Source organism: Cyrtonyx montezumae, unplaced genomic scaffold (genome assembly GCF_038088225.1).
Source record: "Cyrtonyx montezumae isolate F1298 unplaced genomic scaffold, pur_monq_1.0 scaffold_68, whole genome shotgun sequence".
Classification (NCBI taxonomy): Eukaryota; Metazoa; Chordata; class Aves; order Galliformes; family Odontophoridae; genus Cyrtonyx; species Cyrtonyx montezumae.
In genome coordinates, this window is record NW_027072076.1 from 327,987 (window position 1) to 333,840 (window position 5,854).

Genomic DNA, 5,854 nt, shown 5'->3' on the forward strand with positions numbered 1-5,854 from the left:
ATGATTCAGTGGTGAAAGAAAAAGACATCAAGAAAATTCAGAAAAAATGTATGAATACGTGGACGGAAAAGATCGTCTGATGCAGACATATATTGCCGACCGTAGCAGAGCAGAACGGGAACAGAATCTTTCCCCCAGCTTAAAACCGGGTCCTCCTCATCTCTATCGACAACTCTAGGAACGGAGTCTGTCAGACGGGTAATCACTTTTATGTTGGAAACAGAGCGCAGCAGGCTACGTTTTAAAGCCGCACTTCAGTGAACGGCAGCAGGTTGTAACGCGTCTTTCTTCAGCGGCTCAAGCAGCAGAAACCGCGATTGATGTGTTTCAAGAGGAATCCGCGGTTAAGAGCGAGTCGAGTTTGTCGTTCGTTGCCGATTCGGCTCAGTTTCGTACAGGCTAATCTGCGACGATCCGGTGATGAAGTTTGTTGGGAAATATTCGGTCCGGTTCGACAGACACCAGAATCTGCGAGAGGAGCCAGCTTCACTCAAATTTCGCCTCTACACTGGCAAGAACAGAACAGCATACATTTTCAGAAAATAAAACAGTAATGTCTGTGTGACAGAAAAATAAACGGGGAGATGCGATGATTCAGTGGTGAAAGAAAAAGACATCAAGAAAATTCAGAAAAAAAGTATGAATACGTGGACGGAAAAGATCGTCTGATGCAGACATATATTGCCGACCGTAGCAGAGCAGAAAGGGAACAGAATCTTTCCCCCAGCTTAAAACCGGGGTCCTCCCCATCTCTATCGACAAAGCCAGGAACCGTGTCTGTCAGACGGTTAATCTCATTTATGTTGGAAACAGAGCGCAGCAGGCTACGTTTTAAAGCCGCACTTAAGTGAACGTCAGTCGGCTGAAACGCGTCTTTCTTCAGCGGCTCAAGCAGCAGAAATCGCGATTGATGTGTTTCAAGAGGAATCCGCGGTTAAGAGCAAGTCGAGTTTGTCGTTCGTTGCCGATTCGGCTCAGTTTCTTACAGGCTAATCTGCGATGATCCGGTGATGAAGTTTGTTGGGAAATATTCGGTCCGGTTCGACAGACACCAGAACCTGCGAGAGGAGCCAGCCTCACTCAAATTTCGCTTCTACACTGGCAAGATCAGAACAGCATACAATTTCAGAAAAGGAAACAGTAATGTCTGTGTGACAGAAAAATAAACGGGGAGATGCGATGATTCAGTGGTGAAAGAAAAAGACATCAAGAAAATTCAGAAAAAAAGTATGAATACGTGGACGGAAAAGATCGTCTGATGCAGACATATATTGCCGACCGTAGCAGAGCAGAAAGGGAACAGAATCTTTCCCCCAGCTTAAAACCGGGGTCCTCCCCATCTCTATCGACAAAGCCAGGAACCGTGTCTGTCAGACGGTTAATCTCTTTTATGTTGGAAACAGAGCGTAGCAGGCTACGTTTTAAAGCCGCACTTAAGTGAACGTCAGTCGGCTGAAACGCGTCTTTCTTCAGCGGCTCAAGCAGCAGAAACTGCGATTGATGTGTTTCAAGAGGAATCCGCGGTTAAGAGCGAGTCGAGTTTGTCGCTCGTTGCCGATTCGGCTCAGTTTCGTACAGGCTAATCTGCGATGATCCGGTGATGAAGTTTGTTGGGAAATATTCGGTCCGGTTCGACAGACACCAGAATCTGCGAGAGGAGCCAGCCTCACTCAAATTTCGCCTCTACACTGGCAAGATCAGAACAGCATACAATTTCAGAAAAGGAAACAGTAATGTCTGTGTGACAGAAAAATAAACGGGGAGATGCGATGATTCAGTGGTGAAAGAAAAAGACATCAAGAAAATTCAGAAAAAAAGTATGAATACGTGGACGGAAAAGATCGTCTGATGCAGACATATATTGCCGACCGTAGCAGAGCAGAAAGGGAACAGAATCTTTCCCCCAGCTTAAAACCGGGGTCCTCCCCATCTCTATCGACAACGCCAGGAACGGAGTCTGTCAAAAGGGCAATCACTTTTATGTTGGAAACAGAGCGCAGCAGGCTACGTTTTAAAGCCGCACTTCAGTGAACGGCAGCAGGCTGTAACGCGTCTTTCTTCAGCGGCTCAAGCAGCAGAAACCGCGATTGATGTGTTTCAAGAGGAATCCGCGGTTAAGAGCGAGTCGAGTTTGTCGTTCGTTGCCGATTCGGCTCAGTTTCGTACAGGCTAATCTGCGACGATCCGGTGATGAAGTTTGTTGGGAAATATTCGGTCCGGTTCGACAGACACCAGAATCTGCGAGAGGAGCCAGCTTCACTCAAATTTCGCCTCTACACTGGCAAGAACAGAACAGCATACATTTTCAGAAAATAAAACAGTAATGTCTGTGTGACAGAAAAATAAACGGGGAGATGCGATGATTCAGTGGTGAAAGAAAAAGACATCAAGAAAATTCAGAAAAAAAGTATGAATACGTGGACGGAAAAGATCGTCTGATGCAGACATATATTGCCGACCGTAGCAGAGCAGAAAGGGAACAGAATCTTTCCCCCAGCTTAAAACCGGGGTCCTCCCCATCTCTATCGACAAAGCCAGGAACCGTGTCTGTCAGACGGTTAATCTCATTTATGTTGGAAACAGAGCGCAGCAGGCTACGTTTTAAAGCCGCACTTAAGTGAACGTCAGTCGGCTGAAACGCGTCTTTCTTCAGCGGCTCAAGCAGCAGAAATCGCGATTGATGTGTTTCAAGAGGAATCCGCGGTTAAGAGCAAGTCGAGTTTGTCGTTCGTTGCCGATTCGGCTCAGTTTCTTACAGGCTAATCTGCGATGATCCGGTGATGAAGTTTGTTGGGAAATATTCGGTCCGGTTCGACAGACACCAGAATCTGCGAGAGGAGCCAGCCTCACTCAAATTTCGCTTCTACACTGGCAAGATCAGAACAGCATACAATTTCAGAAAAGGAAACAGTAATGTCTGTGTGACAGAAAAATAAACGGGGAGATGCGATGATTCAGTGGTGAAAGAAAAAGACATCAAGAAAATTCAGAAAAAAAGTATGAATACGTGGACGGAAAAGATCGTCTGATGCAGACATATATTGCCGACCGTAGCAGAGCAGAAAGGGAACAGAATCTTTCCCCCAGCTTAAAACCGGGGTCCTCCCCATCTCTATCGACAAAGCCAGGAACCGTGTCTGTCAGACGGTTAATCTCTTTTATGTTGGAAACAGAGCGTAGCAGGCTACGTTTTAAAGCCGCACTTAAGTGAACGTCAGTCGGCTGAAACGCGTCTTTCTTCAGCGGCTCAAGCAGCAGAAACTGCGATTGATGTGTTTCAAGAGGAATCCGCGGTTAAGAGCGAGTCGAGTTTGTCGCTCGTTGCCGATTCGGCTCAGTTTCGTACAGGCTAATCTGCGATGATCCGGTGATGAAGTTTGTTGGGAAATATTCGGTCCGGTTCGACAGACACCAGAATCTGCGAGAGGAGCCAGCCTCACTCAAATTTCGCCTCTACACTGGCAAGATCAGAACAGCATACAATTTCAGAAAAGGAAACAGTAATGTCTGTGTGACAGAAAAATAAACGGGGAGATGCGATGATTCAGTGGTGAAAGAAAAAGACATCAAGAAAATTCAGAAAAAAAGTATGAATACGTGGACGGAAAAGATCGTCTGATGCAGACATATATTGCCGACCGTAGCAGAGCAGAAAGGGAACAGAATCTTTCCCCCAGCTTAAAACCGGGGTCCTCCCCATCTCTATCGACAAAGCCAGGAACGGAGTCTGTCAGACGGGTAATCACTTTTATGTTGGAAACAGAGCGCAGCAGGCTACGTTTTAAAGCCGCACTTCAGTGAACGTCAGCCGGCTGAAACGCGTCTTTCTTCAGCGGCTCAAGCAGCAGAAACCGCGATTGATGTGTTTCAAGTGGAATCCGCGGTTAAGAGCGAGTCGAGTTTGTCGTTCGTTGCCGATTCGGCTCAGTTTCGTACAGGCTAATATGCGATGATCCGGTGATGAAGTTTGTTGGGAAATATTCGGTCCGGTTCGAAAGACACCAGAATCTGCGAGAGGAGCCAGCTTCACTCAAATTTCGCTTCTACACTGGCAAGATCAGAACAGCATACAATTTCAGAAAAGGAAACAGTAATGTCTGTGTGACAGAAAAACAAACGGGGAGATGCGATGATTCAGTGGTGAAAGAAAAAGACATCAAGAAAATTCAGAAAAAATTATGAATTCGTGGACGTAAAAGATCGTATGATGCAGACATATATTGCCGAACGTAGCAGAGGAGAACGGGAACAAAATCTTTCCCCCAGCTTAAAACCGGGTCCTCCTCATCTCTATCGACAACTCTAGGAACGGAGTCTGTCAGACGGGTAATCACTTTTATGTTGGAAACAGAGCGCAGCAGGCTACGTTTTAAAGCCGCACTTCAGTGAACGGCAGCAGGCTGTAACGCGTCTTTCTTCAGCGGCTCAAGCAGCAGAAACCGCGATTGATGTGTTTCAAGAGGAATCCGCGATTAAGAGCGATTCGAGTTTGTCGTTCGTTGCCGATTCGGCTCAGTTTCGTACAGGCTAATCTGCGATGATCCGGTGATGAAGTTTGTTGGGAAAAATTCGGTCCGGTTCGACAGACACCAGAATCTGCGAGTGGAGCCAGCCTCACTCAAATTTCGCCTCTACACTGGCAAGATCAGAACAGCATACAATTTCAGAAAAGGAAACAGTAATGTCTGTGTGACAGAAAAATAAACGGGGAGATGCGATGATTCAGTGGTGAAAGAAAAAGACATCAAGAAAATTCAGAAAAAAAGTATGAATACGTGGACGGAAAAGATCGTCTGATGCAGACATATATTGCTGACCGTAGCAGAGCAGAAAGGGAACAGAATCTTTCCCCCAGCTTAAAACCGGGGTCCTCCCCATCTCTATCGAGAAAGCCAGGAACCGTGTCTGTCAGACGGGTAATCTCTTTTATGTTGGAAACAGAGCGCAGCAGGCTACGTTTTAAAGCCGCACTTCAGTGAACGGCAGCAGGCTGTAACGCGTCTTTCTTCAGCGGCTCAAGCAGCAGAAACCGCGATTGATGTGTTTCAAGTGGAATCCGCGGTTAAGAGCGAGTCGAGTTTGTCGTTCGTTGCCGATTCGGCTCAGTTTCGTACAGGCTAATATGCGATGATCCGGTGATGAAGTTTGTTGGGAAATATTCGGTCCGGTTCGAAAGACACCAGAATCTGCGAGAGGAGCCAGCTTCACTCAAATTTCGCTTCTACACTGGCAAGATCAGAACAGCATACAATTTCAGAAAAGGAAACAGTAATGTCTGTGTGACAGAAAAACAAACGGGGAGATGCGATGATTCAGTGGTGAAAGAAAAAGACATCAAGAAAATTCAGAAAAAATTATGAATTCGTGGACGTAAAAGATCGTATGATGCAGACATATATTGCCGAACGTAGCAGAGGAGAACGGGAACAAAATCTTTCCCCCAGCTTAAAACCGGGTCCTCCTCATCTCTATCGACAACTCTAGGAACGGAGTCTGTCAGACGGGTAATCACTTTTATGTTGGAAACAGAGCGCAGCAGGCTACGTTTTAAAGCCGCACTTCAGTGAACGGCAGCAGGCTGTAACGCGTCTTTCTTCAGCGGCTCAAGCAGCAGAAACCGCGATTGATGTGTTTCAAGAGGAATCCGCGATTAAGAGCGATTCGAGTTTGTCGTTCGTTGCCGATTCGGTTCAGTTTCGTACAGGCTAATCTGCGATGATCCGGTGATGAAGTTTGTTGGGAAATATTCGGTCCGGTTCGACAGACACCAGAATCTGCGAGTGGAGCCAGCCTCACTCAAATTTCGCCTCTACACTGGCAAGATCAGAACAGCATACAATTTCAGAAAAGGAAA